General features: G+C 52.6%; 2 long non-coding RNA genes and 2 other non-coding genes across 4 annotated transcripts; 2 read left to right on the top strand and 2 right to left on the bottom strand.

Annotated features, from left to right (window-relative positions):
* The first annotated feature begins 4,314 nt into the window (after window positions 1–4,314).
* TRNAQ-CUG lies at window positions 4,315–4,386 on the top strand. Its single transcript has one exon. It is a non-coding gene; the product is annotated as a tRNA-Gln (tRNA).
* Window positions 4,387–5,096: 710 nt separating this feature from the next.
* Window positions 5,097–6,825, bottom strand: LOC122154591. Its single transcript, XR_006166647.1, has 2 exons — window positions 6,644–6,825; window positions 5,097–5,880 (listed from the first exon to the last, which is right to left on the bottom strand). It is a non-coding gene; the product is annotated as an uncharacterized LOC122154591 (long non-coding RNA).
* Window positions 6,826–18,316: 11,491 nt separating this feature from the next.
* On the top strand, window positions 18,317–19,141 carry LOC122154590. Its single transcript, XR_006166646.1, has 3 exons — window positions 18,317–18,343; window positions 18,429–18,660; window positions 19,105–19,141. It is a non-coding gene; the product is annotated as an uncharacterized LOC122154590 (long non-coding RNA).
* Window positions 19,142–23,750: 4,609 nt separating this feature from the next.
* TRNAM-CAU lies at window positions 23,751–23,822 on the bottom strand. Its single transcript has one exon. It is a non-coding gene; the product is annotated as a tRNA-Met (tRNA).
* Window positions 23,823–25,560: the final 1,738 nt, after the last annotated feature.

The raw sequence follows: 25,560 nt of genomic DNA on the forward strand, positions 1-25,560 counted from the left end.
ATGTCAAAAATGGCCGCCAGGCATTCACAATGCAATATGAGAACCCATGGGGAATGACGTTGTCAGAAGTTGCATCTTCCTCGTGGCAGCTTCCTTGCCTGATGTGCTTCTGGGTACACGGCTAGGATTCCTTGTTCCTGACAGTCAATCACAGGTCTGCCTGAGAGCAGGTGGGCGTGGTGGGGCCATGAACTGGCTGTCAGCCAGTCACAGAGCATTGTGATCACATCTTGGTTGTGGTGTTTAATAGGAAAATGACAACTGAAAGAAAATGACACCCTCTGTGTATGCATGCGAAGGCACATCCTGGTCAGATGTACTTCGTCGTTCATCAGGGCTCCACGGGGATTCACCAAAGCAATCGTCCACCCCCAAAAACTTGTAGCAGCACAAGGCAGATTTTAGCCCAGGAACAGCTTATGGGTAGAGTCCTGCAAAACAAACTGCTTATGCTCATGCAGCATGAAACTTGACAGATGCTCATATCTGACCAAGTCCTGTAGATCAAGAAACTTGTGCTAGAAATGATCCACCTAGCCTATTTGCACATTCTACAACAGGAATAATAATTGTTGCCCCAGCATTGGCTGCATTTCACTTGCTGATTTCTGAGCTGATACGAGACAACTGTACCAGATATGGACGTAAACAGTGCTTAAGAAGAAACCAGGCAGGGTGTTGTGCCTTTTTAATTCAAACAAAGGCACAGCATGCAGCCACGTTAGCCCAGGAGAGAGGCAAACATGCCTCCCTCTGGGCCGGGTGGAGACCTGTGCCATGCCATACGGTATTCCCAATGGGCACTGTATTGGCTACATATGGCAAGGCTTTGGTAGTGGAGGGGTTAGGGGGTTTTGCAGGGTGGGCTCTGTCAGACAAGGTAAGGAGCTGCCCCGTGTGGTACACAGCCAGTTCCAGCTCCACAGCGGACCCACCCCATGACACAGCTGAGCCATGCGCAAAGGTTGTAGCCCCTCTGTGAAAACGTATTCCACAAAGGGCAGAAACACCAGGCAGAGAGAGGGGGAAGGAAGAAAATAGCGGAAAAGAGCAGAGGGATGATGCATCTCTCACTTGGGCTGGTAAAGGAGTCTGGAGTGAAGGAGTAAAGTTGAGCCTGGGACAGGGGAGAGGAAAGGCGCTCGTTATATGTTAGCCTTTTTGTTTTCTCACTACATGAGTCTGTTTTAAGTAGCACAAAGTTATTTTTTCCCATGTCAAGGCTGATTTGCCCACAAGAGTTCTGTTTAGCCATGTCCTTGTGTTTGTCTTGACCCATGAGCTTTCTGATCCAGTTTTCAGTGCCCTGCACCCCACTGAAGGAGGGGAAAGGAGTGAGCAGCTGGGTGGGTTCTTGGTTGTGCACCCCCATGTTGGCATGTGCAGAGCTGTACTTTGGTCGTGGTTCCATTGGCAGGTCCCGGGAAGGAGTGCCTGTCAGCAGCCCTTGGTGGGAGCTGGGAAGGGTAGCCCCGCAGTCACCTCCCGGCAGCAGTGCCAGGCTGATGCCGGGTGAGGTGGCGGGCTATGGCAGCAGCAAGGGATGGAGCGTTGGGAGCAGCAGCAGCAGCTGCAGGGCCGGGACGGGATGGCTGGTTGCTCTAAGACTCCTGAGCACTGGCCCCCAGCTACCGTCTGCTCCATTCAACTTGACGGCTGCTGCTGACTGAGGGCATCCAGCAGTGGCCCCCTCAATCACACAACACCTGGGGTGGAGAACATGCAGACCAAGCCCAGCTCAAAGCAGGCACAAGTAGAAGAGGCTCTTCCGGGCCTTCGCTGGTCGGATGATGGACATCTGCAAAGATGGAGACTCTACAATAATCCCTGGGCAACTGTTTCCCATGTTTGACCAGCCTCACGACAGAGTCCCTGGCACCTGTCTAGCCTAGGGAACCTCCACGGAACTTGCTCCACTTTATCAGCACTTTACATAGTTCCCTACATAGTCTTTCTTCCCCCTTTCTGGAAGAGGGAAATTTTTCCTCCTCATTATCACCGAGGGAGCTACCCTGCCCTCTGATCCCAAAGCTGAAGAGCCCCTGAGATGCATCCTTCTTTCTTGCGGATGCGGTGGCACAGACGGTAGGTGCCAATCCAGGACATGGCATTGACCAGCAGGGTTTCAAGCCAGAGAGTTTCCCTGAATTAGCAGTTCCTCACCTGCAAACACAACCAGCATCAGTGGGAAGAGGGGCAGGTGGGAGTAAAGGCCCACCAGTATGAGGCCAAGAGGGACATTGCAGGCTCTGGGGCCTTGTATTCAGGCTGAGGGGTGTCCTTCCATGGCCTAGCATGCATTTCCATTTCGTCTCCCCTGACACTGGGGCATTTCTCTCCAACAGTGCTGACAGGACAGAGAAACTCCATGCTGGTGCACGTTGTGATTGAGGGAGATGCTGAAGGAGCTGGGTTTGTTTAGCCTGGAGAGCAGAAGGTGAGGGGGCTTCCGCTGTGTGAAGGTGGCTCTCTGGCTTGCCAAGGCCTGCCCTCTGCCAGAAAGACCTGGGGAGTGCAGGAGCTGGGGGTGGCCTGGCCTCCTGTGTGAGCCAGCCTGGCCTGAGCTGCACCTCCCAAGGGCTGGGGAGCTCTGGGAGATCTCTGCCTGCCCACTGAAGCCTCTAGGGTTGGCACAGATTGTCCTCCCCGCCGGATCCTGCAGGGAAGAGTAGTATCAGAGGCTACAGAGGTGTCAGCAGTTACCATGGTCTTGGGGAAGCAAATGGGCTTGGGAGCACGTTAGTCCCAGCAGGCAACACTGCCAGGAAGGAAACCAAGGACAAAATACCCTGAGCAAGGAAGCTGCCTGCACAGGCCCATACAGCTGTTCATACAGAGCCCCTCAGGGATCCCCGAGTGCTGGGTGAGACCTGTGAGCCTGGGTAGGGCCCCAGGAACATCCTCTGTTGCTTGGAGATCCACTGTCTGACCCCAGAAGAGACATGTCCCCTCCGATGGCATTACAGCACATGGATGGGAAAAAGCTTTCCCTTTCCCTGTGCCGCAGCCCGTGGAGGGAGGTTTCCTCCACCTTTTTAAAAGGCCTTCAGAGACTGGGCCCTGCTCTCGCTGCTCCCACCCACCTGGGCCCTGCAGATCCCAGGGATATGTGAGGAAAGCCCTCAGCAATGCTGATTCTCCGGGACAAGCTTTCAGAGTTGTGCCTCTGTAGAGATTGAACCCTTCTCCAGTGACGAGCTGTTTCTCCTGCCTCCTCTGAATGTGACCTGGTTTTGATATCTTAGGCTTGGGTATGACGGCGTGCTCTGTCGTGTGGGTTCAGAAGTACCAGATGCAAGCCCAATGCTTTAGGAAATGCAAAGGTATCAGGAGGTCGTGTCCTCAGTGTCCCGGGCTAAGTCTGAGATCCAATAGAGTGTCCCCACATGGGTTTCCTCCTGTGTGACTGCTGGGAGGAAGGGCCCTGCTCTCAACACACAGGCTCAAACCTTGGCAGAAGGAGGAACGCACCACTGCAGCTTTTCCTGGCTGTGTGCATGGACCCTTTTTGGGCAGGCAGTGTGCTGGTGCCAGGACATGAGGGAAAGTTCCCTCAGGCTGGACATTGAAACCTTGCCGAGTCTGGAGCAGCCTCGGGAGAGAAAATGGGGTTTCCAGGGAGGGAGAGGCCACTTTGGGACACAAGGGGACAGCGAGTCCTGGAAGATAGGACCAGAGTTTGGAGTCAGCCAAGAGTGCCCCAGCAGAGGAAGGAAGTCCAGCTTGTGCAACACATAACAAGCTACTTTGGGTACTCCTGCCAGCTCTTCCCTCTACTGAAGCTCATCCCCTGCCCTCTCTCTTGGTCACCTTGTTCAGCAAGGTCAGGAGCTCAGGTAGGACTGGAACGAGGAGGAAGGATATCTGGGTAATGGCTGCTTAGTATGAGCTACAAGGTGAGAAACAGGAGAGGCAATAACTTACACGGGCAGATAGACACACTGTCCAACATGGGGGCAAAGGGAGGCAGCAGCAGAGACCACAAGTGCAAGGACTGAACCTTCAGCAGCTGGGCCATGAATGTACCGTCTCAGGTGCACCATGGAAGAGGTTCTACTGGAAACTCCCTAACCTGGTCCAAGTAGGCAAAAGCAAGATTCTCAGCACTTACCAGCCTGGCTCTTGTAAGAGAGGGGACGCGAGGCTTGTGCAAAGAGCTCTGCCACTCCCTTGAAAGGCCCGGTGAGTAGAGAGCGGCCCTGGAGGAAGATTGTACTTGGTGATGTCCACGGAGATGGAGAGACAGCCAGGCTCAGCCAGGAGTAGAAGGCTCCACGAGGGTGGCCTCAGGGGAAAGAATGTGCTTGTGGAGGAGGTCCCATGGTGTAACGGTAAGCACTCTGGGCTCTGAATCCAGCGGTCTGAGTTCAAATCTCAGTGGGACCTCAGCCTTTTGGCTCTCCCAGGACATTCCTTGGCATGGTTACACATAACAGCCTTTCTGTCAGCTCTAATCAGGTTGACCTTACTCTGATCTTCCTTCCTTTCCTGTGCTCCCAGCCATGAGACTGACATCAGTGCCCCCTCTCATGCCTTGTGCCCACCAAGCCTCTGCAGCTTTCCTGAGCAGTGGCCCCCAGCTCCTGTCTGCTCCATTCAGCTTGAGGGCTACTCCTGCCTGAGGGCATCCAGCAGTGGCACACCCAATCACACAACACATGGGGTGGAGAACATGCAGACCAAGCCCAGCTCAAAGCAGGCACAAGTAGAGGAGGCTCTTCCAGGACTTCTCTGGTCATATATTGGACATCTCGAAAGATGGACACTCCACAGTACTCCCTTGGTAACTGTTTCCCATGTTTGACCAGCCTCACGGTAAGACAGGGCTCCTGTGTGAAGCACTACTTGTACTTCAAATCCTGTCCATTACTTCTTGATCTCTCCATTCCACTGACCCTTTGCTGTCTCTCTTTTTCCTTCTTCGATCTTTTCGGTGCTCTCGTACAAGATCAGGGAGCTCCACCCACAACTGGCGGTGCCCCAAGATTGGCGACAGACTCACCGTCATGGCAGAGTGCAGGTTCTCCCTTTCCCTTGCAGAGGACTTGGCCAAACGGCGAAGGAGCAGAAAAAAAACCAAGACATAAGCCTCCAGCTATGCTGCACAAAGTCTTTAATGAGAAGGAGGAAATGCAGTGGCACAGAATAGAGACCAAGAAACACATCTGCAGGGTTGAGTGACGCAAAGAGGATGGCCCGTTCCCCAAGGACAAGCTGCACATAAAGTGCTTGCCTTTTCCCAATCTGCCATCCCTTGTGGCAATGGCAACCCACCCAGAGTGGTCCCTAACTCTAGCACCCTCTCCTGTTCAGTAGGAGTTTCAGCAAAACAGAAGAGAACGAGCCCTTTCTGGAGGGCTCAGAGAAAAGAAGAGCCAGAGGAGACACGGCCACGCCAGCCGTGCAGCGAGGAGAAGTGGGCACAGGTCCCTCCTGCCAGGTGGCATGAGGACACCCAGCCTGTCTGCAAGACATGTCCATGACCTGCTGCTGCAGGGTCCCGTCTTCCGTCCTGCTCCCGAAGGGATGATTCGCCAGCTTCAGCAGTTCAGACTGCAGCGGGGGACAGGCAGACACATCCCGGACCCACCCAGACCAAGGGAGCCCCCAGAAGAGATGGGAACTCCACTGGCACTGAGGGAGCTCCCAACAGCAGCTGACAGAGACGATCCCACAGCGGTGCTCTGAGGGAAAGAGTTGAGGATGGGGCCCTGGCAGGGTCACCACCACTGGCGAGGGCTCGATGAACACCGTCGAGTCAGCGCAGCGGGCGACACAGGGCTCACTGCAGCTGCTTGCAAGTGGGGTTGGGCCAGAGGCACAGCAGGGCCGTGGGGGACAGGGTCTGAAGCAAGACATCTCTCGGTGAAGGAAGCAAAGCTGCAACACAGAGCAGGAAGGAAACACAGACCAAAACATCAACTTGGCTCTCATGTCCACAGCTCTCTCTGCAGATACACTTTGCTGCTCTCCATCTCCATTTCTAGCTGCAGGTGCAGGAAATGCCTGCACCTGATCTTTCTAACACACACAACGTGCGTGACCTATCCCCATAAGGTGGATTTGAAGCACTGGGAGCAAAGACGTGCCTAACTGGCTGCTGATTGCACCAGGACCTCCTACTCCATTTCCCAGTACAATAGCACAGATGAAGATTGATGCAAGTATCCCAGCACAAATGGGCTGCGTTGAATGGGTGTCTCAGAAATCACCTCTTAAACACACACAGTCTTCCTACAGCTCGTAATGCACTCCTCTGAGTTGCACAGTGCAGGAACGCTGACCCACTTTGGGATAGGACCAAGCCCAGTGGGTTTAAAGCACCTGATCATACCCCGTCTCCAGAACAACTGTTGTTGCATTGATGAAGCACTTGGCCATTTGGTTAGAGAGCATCCTGCTGCGGGTGCAAATTCTGGTGAGGCAGACACCCCTACAGTTGAGCTCCATTGATACCCTTCTGCTTGAAAGGACACCCTCTTCCCATTTCTGCACAGCCAGCTCCACAAAAAATAGACAGAGGTGACAGCCCTTCAATTGTTCAATTGCGGGACCATGCTGAGGCAGTGAAATATCAACCTGAGATGCTACCATGGCAGCAATTCTGCCTACAGAGAGAGACATGGAGTAGACCCAGACTTACCTCGTTCCTCGAGGAAAGTGAAGCAAGAGAGGAGGATGCAGGTCCTGGAGCAGCGCAGGCTTTTATGCTGTGTCCCAGAGCCCTGTGGGGCCACCAACATCCCTTGCTCATGAAGCATCTGAACACATAGGACTTTCCGCTTCCCACGGCCTTCCCTGGTGATTAAGCCCTTGCTTCTTACATCCCACATATTGTCCTCTTTTTCATACCATCGAACATCAAAATCATTCATCTGTATCCCAGGTTTATAAAGTCAATTAACTCTGAGTTCTTACGCAGGACAGACAGATATTTTTAGTTGACTTGCCTCATACAAATTCCTTTGGTCTCATTGCCCTCTTTGTGGTTAACTAGTCCACGTGTCATGGTGAAATTCAACCATACAGGGCACCTCAAGTCTTCTCTCAAATGCTTTCTTTGCAGGCACTCAGTCTAAAACCAGAGGGACAATTCTCTTCTTGGGTGATCGTAGACACACAGGACACAGTGAGTAATTTCAGGCAGAAGTTCAAGACTGCACAATCCCATATGGGAGGAGAGACGCACGACTCCAGGGACGTGGCAAAGCTCAAGGGCAAGGAAAGACCACTGTGAGGTGGAGGGAAGCCCCCTGTGGGCAGGGGTGATGATGGCCACAGGGACCTTGTTTACGCTCATCAGGCTCTACCACAGACTGGTTTTGTGATCAAAGACTTGCCCGCGTCCTTCCCTGAAGCAGACCCACACCCAAATTGACCCGTTTGTCTCTGTAAGGTCATCCCAGAGGATGGAGGTGTGGCTTGCCTGATTAGGAAGAGAGGTGAACAGCAAGGAATGAAAACCTCATGGCCCTTTTTCCTGATTCAGAGAGGGGGTGGCCAATTCCATGCATTTCACGCTACAAAGGCACATTGGATGAGTCTCAGAGCACCTGGGAGTCATCATGATGTGGAAGAGTTGGGAAAATCCCAGAGCTGCTGGCAAGCAGGACTCACCCTGCTTTCGACGTCAGTGGACACGGTCGCCCAGCCTCAGTTGTGCCAGGGATACCAGACCTCATAGTCCCAATTGCGGCTTTCTGCAAGGAAAAACATTTTAGCACCATTCCTGAATCAACTGGTGCTTCTGTGCAACCTCGTGCAGCTTCTGCCTTCTAAGGCATTGCCTGCCAGTGGCTGCTCAGGGACCCACGAGAGTGAGTGCAGCCCAGAATGATGTGGGATGGATGGTTCTTCTGGAATGGCTCTGGGACAACCTCCTGCTCTGAGCAGACCAAGCTTAATGTTAAGTTAATCAAGGGATATGGCGATGGAGATCCCATGGAGAAATTACCTGAAAGAGACCTGCCTGATCCTCTGGTCTGCTCCCTGTCGTTACAAATGTGCCTTCATTCCCTGGACACGTGGTCATAAAAAACAGGCTGTGGCAGAGCCTGTTGAGCGTGAGCAAGGTCCTCGTGGCCCTCACTCCTGCCCACAATGATCCTTCCTTGTCATTGAGTTTTACTGCATCTCTGCAGATGTGAGTCTCTTCGCCCACCATCTCCTGCCAGTCTATATAGACCCACTGGGAGATAGACGTCTCCCTCGGTTAGCCCGAGGCTCTGCACTGAAAGCACTTCGGAGCTGATTTGATGTGACTTTGAAGCGTGATTGCTGGCTGTGCCAGGGAGCATCAGGCTGGGCTGTGTGAGCAAGCAACTGTGTGGGTGATCTAACACGCTGAGCCATCTGTGAAGTTTCTGGCGTGGACAGCACCTGTGTTGCAGCTACCGCAGGTAGTAGGAGGAAACATATCTTGGTGAAGGTGTCAAAGCTGAAACACAGATCAGTAGAGTGAACACTTGTCCTTTTGCTAAGCAACCATATGCTGAAGGTATAAATACCAGTGGACAGACCTCCCCACAGCTGAGCCCCTTTGATCACCTTGCTCTTGAAAAAGGGCTTTAGTGCATAGTTTGTCTAGCACTGGGAGACATCTCTCTCCTATACGAGTCATCATGGGCTCACAGGAGATGGTGGCATCTGTTGAGCAAAACGCAAGGCCAGGAAAGTTACCATTGTGGTCTGGAGGGAAGCTGCTTGCGGGAAGGAATGAGGGCCACAAGGACCTTCCTCACATTTGTCAGGCTCTGAAAAAGCCTATGTTTTCTGCCCACAAGGCCAGGGACCATAGCAAATCCATAATGAGAAAGAGTAGGCCACAGATTGAGGCCGGTCTCTCTCAAGCGATCTCTCCTTGGGATCTCAGTAGCACTGTCCCTAGGATGACATGACAAGGCCTTCACAATTCTTCCAACCAGTCCTCGGGTGTCATCTTGGGATGTGGAGAACCTGTGGGACACAGGCAAATTGAGGCATAGGAGTGTGGTCAAAGAGATGCGTGCATCCTTCCGTGAAATAAACCCACAGGAAAAATGACCTGTTTAGCTCAGCACGGTCAGCCTAGAAGCCAGAGGCCTGGATGGCCTGCTTTTCAGGAGAGGCTCAGGGCAGGGAGCCAAAAGCTCATGGCCCTTTTTCCTGGGTCAGGGATGAGGCGGCACGTTCCATGCATTTCAATCTCCAAACGGGCGTCGCACATCAGTCTCCCACAGCACCTGGGAGTCATCGTGATGTGGAGGAGTTGGGAAAAACCCAGAGCTGCAGGCAAACATGAGTCACCCTGCTCTGGACTTCAGTGGACATGGTGGCCCAGCCTCAGATGTGCCAGGGATACCAGAGCTCATAGTCCTAAAGCGCCACTTTCCTCAAGGAAATTTCCACATATTTTAGCACTGTTGATGAAACAGCTGGTGCTTCTGTGCAATCTTGTGCTGCTGCTGCCTTCCAAGGCATTGCCTTTTGGTGGCTGCTCAAGGGCCCATGAGACTCAGTGCCCCCCAGAGTAATGACGGTTGGAAAGAACCACTGGAAGCCCTTTGCTCTGGTCCGCTGCTCCAAGCGAACCAAACTTCTCAGCTACCTCAGCAGGCTCCGTGCCTTGTCCCACTGACTTAAGAATACTGTCACTGTCGGAGAGGTCACTATGTCTTGGGCAGCTCTTCCAGGGACACACCGCACCCCCTGTCACTTCGTTTCACAGAAGGGCAGCTGGCATTGGCCCCGTTGCAACTTGTGAGTAATGTGGGTCTTGCTGGTCAGTCAAGTTGTGTTGTACCTGAACATTTGAAAGGTGTAAGTACTCCCTGCAAAACAAAATTCCGGGTGCCCCTACTTTTGCCGGGACACCTCGTGCACATGCCTGCATATGTGCTCTTGTAATTCCATACTTTGAGTCCCAGGCTCTCTCCTCGGTCAGCACAGGCCACTTGCGAATTCTTGTGACACAGGACTCTACTATTTCTTAGCTAAAATCTGCCTTGTGCAGCTAGTGGGTTGGGTGGTGGGTGATTGCTTTGGTGAATCCCCATGCACACTGGCCCAGACTGGGTCGTATCCCATATTTCCCACAGCAAATCCCTCACCTCCACATCACTGATCACTTGGAGTGATGGCTGTCAGTAGTAGAGGGAGTACTTTTACCCCAGATAAGGCGGACCGGGTGCTCTGCCCTCCACTTCGGTCCAAATAGGCCCCTTGGCCTCAACCGTCCCTGGCAGACAGCCAGGTGTACCATTTCCCTTGAAGGCAGTGCCCTCTCCCTGTGATGTGGTCTGTTGTGAGTGGCTGGCAGGACCTGCCACCCCTCCCCATATCCCTGCAAGTACATCTGACATGGAAGGACTTTCCCCTGCACACACGGGGGCTGCCATTTCCTTTCAGCTGCCATTTTGTGGCAGGGAGATGCCATTTTCTTATTCCACATCATAACCAAGATGTTTTCATACTGCTCTGTGAGAGTCTAACAGCCAGTTCTTGGCCCCGCCTTGCCCACCTTCTCTCAGGAAGACCTGTGATTGGCTGATAGGACCGGCCAACCCTACCCATATGCCAAGAAGCACATCAGGCAAGGAAGCCCCTCATGGAATTGGCAGCTATTGACAGTGGAATACCCAGTGACTGAGAGTCAGTTTAGGGGGTGTCTTCAGGTCACTGTCCTAGACAGTGTGCATTCCGCTAAGGAAGTTGCATTAGCAGTGCTGTAGTCAAGGGGGTTTCAAGTTCCTCAGCTGCAGCGTGGTTCTTGCAGGCAGCCCAAAGCAGGACTGCACCCCGTAGTTGGCAGGATTCAAACTTGTGCAGGAAAAACCCAATGGATTTCTAGTCCATCGTCTTCACCACTCAGCCACAACTACCTGCCGCAGACATCTCTGCCCTGCTGAGCACATGCCCTGTGCAGTGACACCCGCCTCCCCAGGAGTTGCACGTCCAGGCTTCACTAGAAGTCCCGTGGTTCACACCTGCACGAAGCATGGGAGGTACCAGCTTTCCAGAAGCCTTTGGAGGTTTAACCACAGGGACGGTGGCTGTAGATCCCAGCGCCTTGTCCTCAGCTGGGCATCTGGGATATCCTGACATGGGGTGGATGGGTTCACTCTCCAGCTGGCATCCCTGCTGCTTCCAGGGAAGAAGGGAAGGCAGCTCTGTAGCTATAACCAAGCACATTAGTAAATGTGGAGTGGGCTATTAACCCCTACCTTTGATTACAAAATTATCTGAGAGACACTCCAATCCTGCAGTGAGCAGTACGGTTGGAGCACTAGTTAGGGGAAAATGGCGATCTCCCAGCAGCACCTCCAAAAAGGTGTGAAGAAAGGTATAGTGAGAGTAAATGTGAGGTGTGGATGACTTGTAGGGAGATAGGAGAGAGCTTGCTTTGGTGTAATAGGCATGTCCAGTTTTTTTGGTTTTGTTTTTGTTTTTTTTTTTTTTTTTTTTTTCCCTGCCCCGGCATGTGAAACAAAAAGGGGCCCAAACAATAAGCCTCAAACCAAAGTTGACTTCTGAGTGAATTCCCCGACCAGCAATCAGCATCTTATCAGCAGACTGAAACAACTGGCATCTTATCAGCATGAAAATGTAACCCTGGGAACAATCCCTGGGAACTATAAGTAAACAATAGGAAGTAACTATAAATCCCAAATGTAAAGAAAAACAGAAACTCCTCAGACATGCCCAGATCCTGGCCAGATCCGGACATGCCTGAGTGAGGCATATCAATCTACCAGATATCTCCTGTGCGTTTTGTTTAGACTTGTTTGTTAAACTGTATAAAAGCTGGACCCTCTCACAGCAAAGACGGAGACCTCACCTACGAGTGGACGCACTGCGTAGGACTTCCCAATTGCCGGGAAAGGCTTTCCGACCCTTCGCTGTGAGGGGGCTCCTCTACTGATGCACGGATCTGGATGATGGTAAAGTATGAGGGCAATTGGTGATGTATCTTTCTTAATCACTATAGCTAGCTTTAAATAGTAATGTCTAGGTGCATTACCTTGCTTATTCTTTCTGCTATTTTAAACTAAAGTAAAATAAGCCTATTTCTTTAGCTTGGTGTCTGCGTCCTTTGTGTTAACCCCGTCAATTGGCAAAACAGCATGCATTGCCATATTCCTGAGCATGGACCAAAATTTTAAACATCCACAAAACAATAATTTCCAGCATTAGATGAAAGTAGCCCCTATTGCCTTTTGGCTGTGGAGCAGGGATATTTGGAAAGTGGTTGTAAGGACTCTGTGTGGAGATGGTACTTGTGGCAGTGCCTCTCTGCATGCAGAGCAAGGACTAGAGTTGGTTGCAGTCAAGAGGGGGAACGTGAGGAGCATCTTGAGGAACTGTGTGTGCTGAGGGCTGAAATAGGGATGCGGCCAGTCTGTGAAGTGGAGGAGCAGGAGGCCGTCCAGGCTCTGACCTGGAGGAGCAGGAGGAACCAGTGCCCCCAGGAGTGTTGCTGGAATAGTGGTGAGCATGGCTGCCTTCCAAGCAGTTGACCTGGCTTTGATTCCTGGCCAATACTGGCAAATGTCTCTACAGCCTGGCTCCAGCACAGGTGCCTGAACATATTCTGCACACAAGCTCTTTTGCTCAAATACCACCCATCTTTCCCCTGGGGTTTCAAGCCAATCCCCTGTCTTCCCTGCAGCCTTGAGGCCCGCTGAGACCAGTGCTCTCTAGTCTCTGCTGGCTGGGAGAGATTCAAGCTGGGCTCCTCATGGCAGTGCTGGTACAGGAGCCAGGAGAGAGGCTTTTCTGGCCTGACACAGAGCTGGTCCTGCTGCTGCTGTGGCTGCTTGCACCTGGCAGGGTGCAGATGAAGATCAGTAATTCCTAGGTGATGGTCACGGGACAGACCGTGCTTCATGAGGCCAGGTATGCGATTTGGCTGGCTGGTGGAAGCAGAACTCCTCTTCACATTATGGCTCAAAGGCCCGTCTGTCTGTCTGAACTCACCCTGGGGACACTGACCTACCCTGTCCAGGCTCTGACATTGCAGATACATCCTGAATTTTACTGGGATTTGGTGTAACGATGATCCTGGTGACCAGAGAAATAATACACTCTTCTCTTGCAGCTTGTGGCCTGTGGACCAAGAGAAAAGCAAGAGCCTCTCTCAGCTAGACTCTACTGGAAGGGAGTGAAGCTTCCCAACTCTCTGATTACAGGGTTTCTTAAAGAAACAAGCCGCCTTCCTTGCTCTGCTGATAGCCAGAAACCATTCTGGATGGTGGGCCTCTATGGACGGTTTGTGTTAGCACAGTATTGCCAGACTCCCACTCTGTCAGGAGCAGTGCTACAAATTGCTGGAGTTGTGAAGAGGGGCATCGTGAATGTGTATGTTCATTCTCTGCTGAAATGCCCACACGAACCTCATCTGGCAGTCACACTGCCTCCGTCTGGAGATCACAACCAGTGCTTTCCTCCTTTCCACTCCATACCCATCCCCTGGTGTTTATTTCCACACCAAAATAGTAAAAGAGAGAATTGCCAGGTCTGTTTTTCATACGATTTTGTGAACAACAATTGAGAGAACCTGAAATGCTATTTCAAAATATACGTATTAAATTTTACAATAGAGAATTCCGCAAATGACCCCCAGGGCCATAATCACCAGGTTACAGGCCCATATTCAATACCTACGAGGCTTTTTAGTGCTCTGAAATGAGTCCAGGGAACTTAACCAACAACCACTGTTAAGCTCAGGACAGAAGCCATTGCCTTTCCCTTGCAGAGAAGATGCTTAGCTGGGAGAGGAGAAGAACAAACTGCCATGACTCTCTACTTTGCTGCACAAAGGCTTTAATGAGAAGGGGGGAAATGCAGTGGCACAGGACAGAGACCAAGGAAAACATCTGCAGGATTGAGGGACGCACAGAGGATGGCCCGTTCCCCAAGGACAAGCTGCATACAAAGCGCTTGCCTTTTCCCATTCCGCTCTCCCTGGTGGCAATGGCAGCCCAGCAAGAGCGGTCCCTAACTCCAGCACCCTCTCCCTTTCAGCAGCGGGTTCAGCAAAGCAGAAGAAAAGGAGCCCTTTCCGGAGGGCTCAGAGCAAAGGAGAGCCAGAGGAGACACGGCCACGCCAGCCGTGCAGCGAGGAGAAGTGGGCACAGGTCCCTCCTGCCAGGTGGCATGAGGACACCCAGCCTGTCTGCAAGACATGTCCACGACCTGCTGCTGCAGGGTCCCGTCTTCCGTCCTGCTCCCGAAGGGATGATTCGCCAGCTTCAGCAGTTCAGACTGCAGCGGGGGAGCGGCAGACACATCCCGGACCCGCCCAGACCAAGGGAGCCCCCAGAAGAGATGGGAACTCCACTGGCACTGAGGGAGCTCCCAACAGCAGCTGACAGAGACGATCCCACAGCGGTGCTCTGAGGGAAAGAGTTGAGGATGGGGCCCGGCAGGGTCACCACCACCGGCGAGGGTTCAATGAACACCGTCGAGTCAGCGCAGCGGGCGACACAGGGCTCACTGCAGCTGCTTGCAAGTGGGGTTGGGCCAGAGGCACAGCAGGGCCGTGGGGGACAGGGTCTGAAGCAAGACATCTCTCGGTGAAGGAAGCAAAGCTGCAACACAGAGCAGGAAGGAAACACAGACCAAAACATCAACTTGGCTCTCATGTCCACAGCTCTCTCTGCAGATACACTTGGCTGCTCTCCATCTCCATTTCTAGCTGCAGGTGCAGGAAATGCCTGCACCTGATCTTTCTAACACACACAACGTGCGTGACGTATCACCCTATGTTGGATTTGAAGCACTGGGAGCAAAGATGTGCCTAACTGGCTGCTGATTGCACCAGGACCTCCTGTAGCATTTCCCAGTAGAATAGCACAGACGAAGACTGATGCAAGTTTCTCAGCATAAATGGGCTGCGTTGAATGGGTGTCTCAGAAATCACCTCTTAAACACACACAGTCTTCCTACAGCTCGTAATGCACTCCTCTGAGTTGCACAGTGCAGGAACGCTGACCCACTTTGGGATAGGACCAAGCCCAGTCGGTTTAAAGCACCTGAGCATACCCCATCTCCAGAACAACTGTTGTTCCATTGATGAAGGACTTGGCCATTAAGTTAGAGAGCATCTGCTGCGGGTGCAAATTCTGGTGAGGCAGACACCCCTACAGCTGAGTCCCATTGATACCCTTCTGCTTGAAAGAACTCCCTCGTCCCATTTTTCTGCAGCCAAATCCAGCAAAAGGGACAGAGGTGACAGCCCTTCAACTGTTCGATTGCACTGCCAAGGTGACGCGGAGAAATATCAACCTGAGACGCCACCATGGCAGCAATTCTGCGTACAGAGAGAGACATGGAGCAGACCCAGACTTACCTCGTTCCTCGAGGAAAGGGAAGCAAGAGAGGAGGATGCAGAGCCTGGAGCAGCGCAGGCTTTTATGCTGTGTCCCAGAGCCCTGTGGGGCCACAAACATTCCTTGCTCATGAGGCATGTAAACACGTAGCAGCTGCCACTTGGGAAGACCTTGCTGGTGATTAAACCTTTACCTCTTTCATCTGAAATTCTTTTCTCTGACTTGATTCCAACTAGCATCAAAGAGCGAGTTATGGATCACTTTGGGCTGGAAGGGACCTTTCAGAACATGTAATTCTGACTCTCCTACCATGGGCACGGACACCTTCCACTGGACCAGGTTACTCAAAGCTTCATCTAATTTGGCATTAATCACTTCCAGGGAGGGGGCATCCACAACTGCTCTGGACATCCTGTTTCAGTGTCTCACCATTTCACTCATTGACGAGGTACAGGTTCTTTCCTCTTCCTTTGTTCTCCTATGTAACTGAAGAAACCCTTCTTGTTACTTTTCACACCGCTAGCCAAGTTCAGCTCCAGAAATGCCTTGGACTTCCCGATATCCTCCTTGCACTTCAAGGCCATTTGCCTATAATCTCCCCACAATGTCTATCCCTGCCTCTGCTGCCTATTCCTTTTGGTTTTGTGTTTTATTTTTCTGAGAGGTCTTGATGTTACCAAGCTGGCCTCCTGCCTTCCCTGCCCGACTTCTTGCATGTCGGGATTGAGAGCTCTTGCTCCCTCAGAAAAATGTCTTTCGGTATCTCCCAGCTCTGGTTTGCTCCTATACCTCTGAGGGTAGTTTCCCGAGGGATCCCATGCACTAGTGTCCTAAACGGGCAACCGTTTGCCTTTCTAAGGTTTAGGTTCCTGACTCTACTTATTACCTGTCCTGCACTCCTCAAAACTGAGAAATCCACCAGGGCGTGACTGCTGCAGCACAGGCTACCTCCAATCTTGACCTCTCTGATTGCTCTTGCACTCTAGTAAACAACACGTCCACCAGTGCCTCTCCTCTGGTCAGGCTCTGCGTCACATGTACTTGGACGTTGTCCTCAACACACTCCAGTAGTTCCCTGGGTTGCTTGTAGTTCGCTGTGCCGCTTCGCCAGCAGATGTCCTGGAGGTTGAGTTCTCCTATCAGATCAGGGCCTGGTGAGTGTGATGTTTCCTAATATTGAAATGATCCATCTGTATCTCTGTATCCCAGATTCATAAGCGCAATCAACTCCAAGGTCTCGGGGCAGCCTGGAGGAAGATTTTAGGTGACGTTGTGTCATACGGATTGCCTTTGTCACTTTGCCCTCTTCATGGTGAGCTTGTCCACCAATCATGCTGAAAATCAGCTACGAAGATGGACACCTCGAGTCATCTCTGAAGTGTTTTCAGTGCTGGCACTCAAGCGAACCCTAAGAGACATCTGCCCAAGCGTCATAGTAGACACATAGTAGAGACTTGAGAAGTTGAGGTGGAAGATCAAGACTACCCAATCCTATACAAGAGAAGAGACTCACCAATTCAGGGATATGGAAAAGCTCAATGACAAGAAAGGATCATTGTGGGCTGGAGCAAAGCCCATTGCATGTAGGAGTGAGGGCCATGAGGACCTTCCTCACGCTCAAAAGGCTCTGCCACAGCCTGTTTTTTATGACCACGTGTCCAGGGAATGAAGGCACATTTGTAACGACAGGGAGCAGACCAGAGGATCAGGCAGGTCTCTTTCAGGTAATGTCTCCATGGGATCTCCATCGCCATATCCCTTGATTAACTTAACATTAAGCTTGGTCTGCTCAGAGCAGGAGGTTGTCCCAGAGCCATTCCAGAAGAACCATCCATCCCACATCATTCTGGGCTGCACTCACTCTCGTGGGTCCCTGAGCAGCCACTGGCAGGCAATGCCTTAGAAGGCAGAAGCTGCACGAGTTTGCACAGAAGCACCAGTTGATTCAGAAATGGTGCTAAAATGTTTTTCCTTGCAGAAAGCCGCAAATTGGGACTATGAGGTCTGGTATCCCTGGCACAACTGAGGCTGGGCGACCATGTGCATTGAAGTCCACAGCAGGGTGAGTCCTGCTTGACAGCGGCTCTGGGATTTTCCCAACTCTTCCACATCATGATGACTCCCAGGTGCTCTGAGACTCATCCAATGTGCCTTTGTAGCGTGAAATGCATGGCATTGGCCACCCCCTCTCTGAATCAGGAAAAAGGGCCATGAGGTTTTCATTCCCTGCCGTTCACCTCTCCTCCTAATCAGGCAAGCCACACCTCCGTCCTCTGGGATGATCTTACAGAGCCAAACGTGTCAATTTGAGTGTGGGTCTCCTTCAGGGAAGGACGCGGGCAAGCCTTTGATCACAAAACCAGTCTGTGGTAGAGCCTGATGAGCGTAAACAAGGTCCCTGTGGCCATCATCACCCCTGCCCACAGGGGGCTTCCCTCCACCTCACAGTGGTCTTTCCTTGCCATTGAGCTTTGCCACGTCCCTGGAGTGGTGCGTCTCTCCTCCCATATGGGATTGTGCAGTCTTGAATTTTTGCCTGAACTTACCCACTGCCTCCTGTGTGTCTACGATCACCCAGGAAGAGAATTGTCCCACAGGTTTTAGACTGAGTGCCTGCAAAGAAAGCATTTGAGAGAAGACTTGAGGTGCCCTGTATGGTTGAATTTCACCATGACACGTGGACAAGTTAACCACGAAGAGGGCAATGAGACCAAAGGAATTTGTATGAGGCAAGTCAACTAAAAATATCTGTCTATCCTGCGTAAGAATTCAGAGGTAATTGACTTTATGAACCTGGGATACAGATGAATGATTTTGATGTTCGATGGTATGAAAACGAGGAAAATATGTGGGTTGTAAGAAGCGAGGGCTTAATCACCAGGGAAGCCTTGGGAAGCGGAAACTCCTAGGTGTTCAGATGCTTCATGAGCAAGGAATGTTTGTGGCCCCACAGGGCTCTGGGACACAGCATAAAAGCCTGCGCTGCTCCAGGCTCTGCATCCTCCTCTCTTGCTTCCCTTTCCTCGAGGAACGAGGTAAGTCTGGGTCTGCTCCATGTCTCTCTCCGTGGGTTGAACTGCTGCCATGGTGGCCACTCAGGATGATATTTCTCTACCTCAGGTTGTCCCTGCAATTGAACAGTTGAAGGGCTGTCACCTCTGTCCCTTTTGCTGGACGTGGCTGCAGAGAAATGGGAAGAGGGTGTTCTTTCAAGCAGAAGGGTATCAATGGGGTTCAGCTGTAGGGGTGTCTGCCTCACCAGAACTTACGCCTGCAGCAGATGCTCTCTAATCAAATGGCCAAGTGCTTCATCAATGCAACAACTGTTGTTCTGGACATGGGTAATGCTCAGGTGCTTTAAACCCACTGTGCTTGATCCTATCCCAAAGTGGGTCAGCGTTCCTGCACTGTGAAACTCAGAGTAGTGCATTACGAGCTGTAGGAAGACTGTGTGTGTTTAAGAGGTGATTTCTGAGACACCCATTCAACGCAGCCCATTTGTGCTGGGATACTTGCATCAATCTTCATCTGTGCTATTGTACTGGGAAATGGAGTAGGAGGTCCTGGTGCAATCAGCAGCCAGTTAGGCACATCTTTGCTCCCAGTGCTTCAAATCCAAACTTAGGGGAATACGTCACGCACGTTGTGTGTGTTAGAAAGATCAGGTGCAGGCATTTTCTGCATGTGGGGATCGAATGGGGATGGAGAGCAGCCAAGTGTATCTGCAGAGAGAGCTGTGGACATGAGAGCCAAGTTGATGTTTTGGTCTGTGTTTCCTTCCTGCTCTGTGTTGCAGCTTTGCTTCCTTCACCGAGAGATGTCTTGCTTCAGACCCTGTCCCCCACGGCCCTGCTGTGCCTCTGGCCCAACCCCACTTGCAAGCAGCTGCAGTGAGCCCTGTGTTGCCCGCTGCGCTGACTCGACGGTGTTCATCGAACCCTCGCCGGTGGTGGTGACCCTGCCGGGCCCCATCCTCACCTCTTTCCCTCAGAGCACCGCTGTGGGATCGTCTCTGTCAGCTGCTGTTGGGAGCTCCCTCAGTGCCAGTGGAGTTCCCATCTCTTCTGGGGGCTCCCTTGGTCTGGGCGGGTCCGGGATGTGTCTGCCGCTCCCCCGCTGCAGTCTGAACTGCTGAAGCTGGTGGATCATCCCCTCAGGGAGCAGGATGGAAGACTGGACCCTGCAGCAGCAGGAGCAGTGACCATGGCTTGCAGACAGGCTGGGTGTCCTCATGCCACCTGGCAGGAGGGACCAGTGCCCACTTCTCCTCGCTGCACGGCTGGTGTGGCCATGTCTCCTCTGGCTCTGCTTTGCTCTGAGCTCTTCGGAAAGGTCTTATTCTCTTCTGCTTTGCTGAATCCGCTGCTGAAAGGGAGAGGGTGCTGGAGTTAGGGATCGCTCATGGTGGGCTGCCGTTGCCACCAGGGAGAGCAGAATGGGAAAAGGCAAGCGCTTTGTATGCAGCTTGTCCTTGGGGAACTGGGCCATCCTCTGTGCGTCCCTCAATCCTGCAGATGTGTTTCTTGGTCTCTGTTCTGTGCCACTGCATTTCCTCCTTCTCATTAAAGGTTTTGTGCATCATAGCTGGAGACTTATGGCTTGTTTTTTTTCTGCTCCTTCGCCGTTTGGCCAAGTCCTCTGCAAGGGAAAGGGAGAACCTTTTCTGTGCAGTGACGGTGAGTCTGTCGCCAATCTTGGGGCACCACCAGTTGTGGGTGGAGCTCCCTGATCTTGTAGAAGAGCACCTAAATGAAAGAAGCTGGCAAAAGAGAGATAGAAAAGCATCCGTAGAATGGAGAGATCAAGAATCAATGGACAGGAGTGGAAATAAAAGTAGTGCCACACACAGGAGCCCTGTCTTACCGTGAGGCTGGCCAAACATGGGAAAGCTTTGCCCAGGGAGTACTGTAGAGTCTCCATCTTCAGAGATGTCCAATATCTGACCAGAGAAGGCCCGAAGGAGACCAGCGAGAGCAGGGCCCAGTGTCTGAAGGCCTTGTAAAAAGGTGGAGGAAACACCCTTCCAGGGGCTGTGGCTCAGGGAAAGGGAAAGCTTTTTTCTGTACATTTGCTGTAATGCCATTGGAGGGGACATGTCTCTTCTGGGGTCAGACAGTGGATCTCCAAGCAACAGAGGATGTTCCTGCGGTTCTGCTGAGGCTCACTGGTCTCACCCAGAACTCAAGGATCCTGGTGGGGTTCTGTATGAACAGCTGTATGGGCTTGTGCAGGCAGCTTCATGGCATTTTGTCCTTGGTTTCCTTCCTGGCAGCGTTGCCTGCTGGGACTAACGTGCTCCCCAGCCCGTTTCCTTCCCCAAGGCCATGGTAAATGCTGCTACCTATGTAGCCTCTGATGCTACTCTTCCCTGCAGGATCCGGCGAGGAGGACAATCTGTGCCAACCTTAGAGGCTTCAGTGGGCAGGCAGAGATCTCCCAGAGCTCCCCAGCCCTTGGGAGATGCAGCTCAGGCCAGGCTGGCTCACACAGAAGGCCAGGCCACACCCAGTTCCTGCACTCCCGAGGTCTTTCTTGCAGTGGGCAGGCCTTGGCAAGCCAGAGAGCCACCTTCACACAGCGGAAGACCCCTCACCTTCTGCTCTCCAGGCTAAACAAACCCAGCTCCTTCAGCATCTCCCTCAATCACAATGTGCACCAGCATGGAGTTTCTCTGTCCTGTCAGCAGTGTTGGAGAGAAATGCCCCAGTGTCGGGGGAGACGAAATGGAAATGCATGCTAGGCCTTGGAGCACACCCTTCAGCCTGAACACAAGGCCCCAGAGCCTGCAATGTCCCTCTTGGCCTCATACTGGTGGGCCTTTAATCACGCCTGCCCCTCTTCCCACTGATGCTGGTTGTGTTTGCAGGTGAGGAACTGCCAATTCAGGGAAACTGTCTGGCTTGAAACCCTGCTAGTCAATGCCACGTCCTGGATTGGCACCTACCGTCTGTGCCACTGCATCCGAAAGAGAGAAGGATGCATCTCAGGGGCTCTTCAGCTTTGGGATCAGAGGGCAGGGTAGCTCCCTGAAGACTAATGAGAAGGAAAAGTTGTCCTCTTTTCCAGAAAAGGGGAAGAAGGTCTATGTAGGGAACTATGTAAAAGTGATGATAAATTGGAGCAAGTTCCGTGGAGGTTCCCTAGGCTAGACAGGCGCCAGGGACTCTGGCCTTGTGAGGGAGGCCTGAGGACACAGGGCTTGCTTAGCAGGGAGAAGGAAATGCTTAGGAGGGATCTGATAGGAGCCTCCCAGTGCCTACAAGGAGGCTACTGTGGTGGCTGGACGATGAGAGCTGTGGTCAGAAATTGACCAGGCAGTTTGTAACTGGCTACAGGAAAAAAAATCATTACTCTGAGGGTGCCTATGGATGGGAACAGAGAATCAGAGAAGCTGTAAAATGACTGTCCTCGGGGTATTTTATGACCCAGAGGGAGAAGCAATGCTCTGCTGGTGTGAGCCTATTGAAGAAGAAGTATGCAGTCTCAGACTCCCTGGCCTGCCTTCCAAGCAGAAGGATTGTTGGAGGGCAAAGTGGGAGCAGGAAGAGAGGATTTTGTGGGTGCTGCCTCGTGGACACTTCCTGGGGCATCAAGGGGGCTTCCTTCTTCCCTGCACATAGCTGGGAAGGCTGGTGAAAGAGGGCTCTGCCACACCAGTCCCTGGGGCAATGCTGTGCTGGTCTCAAGGAGTCGCTGTGTGGGAGAGGGGCTGGAGAGTCAAGGAGAAAGGACAGGAGATGTGCCAAGTGCAGAGCAATGACTGAGCTCCAGTTGCTGTGGGCAAGAGGCTCCCTTACTGCCCATGGTGCAGAGGAAGGAGGGCACAGCTCTCTCTGGGGCTTGTTGTTTCATGGCAGGCTCTAGACTGCAAGGTACCTTGGAAGATCACTGGCCCAAATGCTTGCTCAAAGCAGGGCTGGCCCCAAAGCCAGGGCGGGCGGAGCAGTGCCTGAGCCTCACTGAAACCTGAGTGTGATACCCAGGCATAGAGACTTCCAAAGGCCTCTGGGCACCTGCTCCAGTGCTTCATCAATCCCTGAGAATCTGTGAATGGTGAAAGCAGTCTCTGTCACCTCCTTTTGCCAAGGGAGGCTTTTGTGTTCTGGGTTAGGTTGTGTCCACAGGCCTCTCTGTGATGAAAGGCTCTGGGGGAGTCGAGGGTAGTGTCTCGACTGCCCCATGGGAACTGAGTTTGCTGAGTGAAGTAGGATTTTTCGCGCAGGGGAGGCAAGGCACTTGTGGAGACCAGCTGAAGAAAAATTTGTCTACGCTGTCCAGGACTGGAACCCAGGTCAACTGCTTGGAAGGCATCTACGCTCTACCACCTACCACCAATGCTCCTGGTGCCCTGTTGCCTCCTGCTCCTCTACTTCCCAGACTGTCCAGCCGCCTGCACTCACAGATGACCTCAAGGTGGTTGGCGCTGGGAGTTTTCAGAGTTTGTCAGGTGTTGGCTAGGAAACCTGAAGCTGGACTAGCCACTGGCTAGGAGATATCAGCATCAGGGACTGGCCAGGTTTAGAGAATGACACTGGAGAAACCGGGACAGAGCTCTGGGCATGGACACTGCACAGAGCTATGATAAGGGCAGGGATCCCAGGGACCTACTGTTGTGCATGTGGGAGGGAGGGGATCTGTGTCCATCCCTGATCTCCAACCCTAAGCAGCTGGGGGCAAAGAAAAGGATCAGACCGTCTCTCTTGTCCATGCCTGTGTGAGTGGTGCTGGTGCTTCTGTGGGTGCTGGTAATGGTGCTGCTCCCCATCTGCAGACAAACACGTGCCAGTTCTGCATGTACTATGCAAGTGTATGTGTGGTCATGTGTATGTACCTGTGTTGGTAGAAGCACAGATGCTCACCCACCCCGTTGCTCACTCCTTTCTCTACGTTCCGCCCCAACACCTACCCTTATACTGCCACCAATGAGCCCATTGGGAATACCTGCTCAGCCCTGCTCCTGGCTGGCCCTGCGAGTGGGCACAGCAGCAAACAGACTAGGATGGAGAAAGTGCCCTGGTGCTCAAGTTGATCACACCAGTGTATTCAAAACTAACTCCAGCCGTGTCCTCCTCCCCACTAGCAGATTCCTGGAGGTCCCTGCTGGCAGCTGGGAAGTTGAGATTGAGCAGCCTGATTGGAAGGGAGAAACACAACTGCGTGCCCAGGACACCCACTTCCTCGTGTGGGGAGCTCTGCCTGCTGCTCCACACGCAGCTGTCTGTCTCGCTGAGGGACGCTTTGGGAGCGCTGTCTGCTAAGAAGGCAATGGAAGAATAAGGTGAGTGGCAGAGAGAAGGGAGTGGGAGCTCAGGAGGGCCATGGCCATGGGTGCGCAGAGAGCAGGAGCAGTTCATGTTAAAGCTTGCTGGGAAAGATGCAAGGGAGAGGTAGCTACTCTGCTGCTGGAAAGCCAAGAAAGAAAAAAAAAATTAAAAATGCCATTAGCAGAGGATGGTTTCGATCCATCGACCTCTGGGTTATGGGCCCAGCACGCTTCCGCTGCGCCACTCTGCTCCCCCCAGGATGCCAGCTGGGACTTCTCACAGCCAGGCCTGATGCTCCCTGGCACTGCCAGCACTCACGCCTCATTCCTTTCCTGTATCCTGTGCCCTCACCCAGGCTGGATACATGTCTGCCTGGCTACCTCACTGGAAGTGGGACTGGGGTGGGAAGCTTAAGGGCCTTGCCTTGCCCTTCTCCCCACCTCTCCCGTCCATCACCCTGGATGGGGACTTTCTCTTTGGCAGCCTGAGCTGGCTCTGGAGGAGCTGAAGGAAACCCTGGGACGAGGGGTGCACTTAGTGATGCCTCAGCCTGATTCATGGAGGACCCCAGTAGGGATGACAGCACGGTTTTATGTATGTTACAATACAGTTCTGCTAACCAGTCACCTTACTCATGCTATCGAGTGAGCTAATGAGTTCATATTGGAAATGTATGCAACTTGTGATTTTCCCATCAATACATTCTTGTCACATGTACTTGGAGTGGTTTTATACTAGATTTTGGTTAGCCGCACTTGTGGCCGTGGTTACATGCCTGGTGCTTTTTGATGACAAATCTACCATTGTTTTGTCGTCTGCATGGGGTGTTCTCAGCCATTGATAGCTGATTTAAGAGAGGTCTTCAGGTCACCCTTCGGTAAAAGCTCTTAGTCCTAGGCAGTGTTTGTTCCTTTAAGCAAGTTGTACTTGTATAGCAGTTAGCACCTTGCCTTTCAGAGCAGCCGTGTGGGCCTTCCCCTGCCCGTGCTGTGCTGTGCTGTGGTGTGCCAACAGCTCCTGGCTTGGCCTCCCTCCTGGCACAGCCCTGCCCTCGCTGCTCCCCCACAGCCCAGGCTACCCCCTGCCACCATGCAGGGTGCCAAAGAGTCTGAGAAACCCCTCCTCTCTGCGCCCGGTGCCATTCCTGTCCGGCCCAACACAGCTGGGGGTGGAGGTGGCTCCCCATCAGGCCAGGGCAGGGCCAGACCAGCCAGACTGAGTGCTCACTAAACTTAGATCCTGTGAGATAATCCAGGAAGTCTCTGGACTGGCTGAGCTTGTAGATCCTGCTTCCCAGGGCAAGGAACAAGGTGGCAGTCCTGAGGCCTGCATCCTTGGGTTGAGTTTGCTCGTTCCCTGTCCCATCCACAGGTCAGAGCATGCAACAACAAGAGAGGAGAAAAGAGCAAAAGGGGGATGGAGACGGCTGGGATGTGGGTTCAGTCATGAGCATGGGAATGTGGCTGCGGCCTGCCTGCTACAGAGTATTTGGCTGCAGATCAAGAGGTCTGTTGCTCCAGGTCTCCCTTCCATTGACCCTTTTCCTTTTCATCCATGCTGCCAACCCCTCTGAGCTTCTCCTTGCTTGTACTGTCACTGCCAACCTCAGTGGAACTGCTTCAGGGAACAGACCATGCACCAGTAATGGGCTTGTTTCTCCTCTTTCTCCGGGATTTCTCTGCATGTGCCCCTCAGGGTTTCCCCTAAGATGCTGTACCCCCCCACGCAGGCTACCAGCAGCCCCTCTTCCTCTCAGGGGTTGTGAGAGAGTAAACCCATCACGTTCTGTGATGGCAGGGGATGGTGTCTTGATGCCAGGGTCGCCACAATGTCCTCTTCTGCACTTCCGCGTCTTTCCCAGAAGAGGAGGAGACAGAGAGACCCACTCCTCATCATCTCATCCTTAAGCTAAATCTGGGAAAGCCCCCTGGAAAAGGCTGTCTATATGTGCAGGGGCTGAGGAGGAGTCAGGCTGAGTACCCTCAGGA

This window comes from Tyto alba, unplaced genomic scaffold (assembly GCF_018691265.1).
Source record: "Tyto alba isolate M040663 unplaced genomic scaffold, T.alba_DEE_v4.0 Super-Scaffold_41, whole genome shotgun sequence".
In the NCBI taxonomy this organism is placed as follows: Eukaryota; Metazoa; Chordata; class Aves; order Strigiformes; family Tytonidae; genus Tyto; species Tyto alba.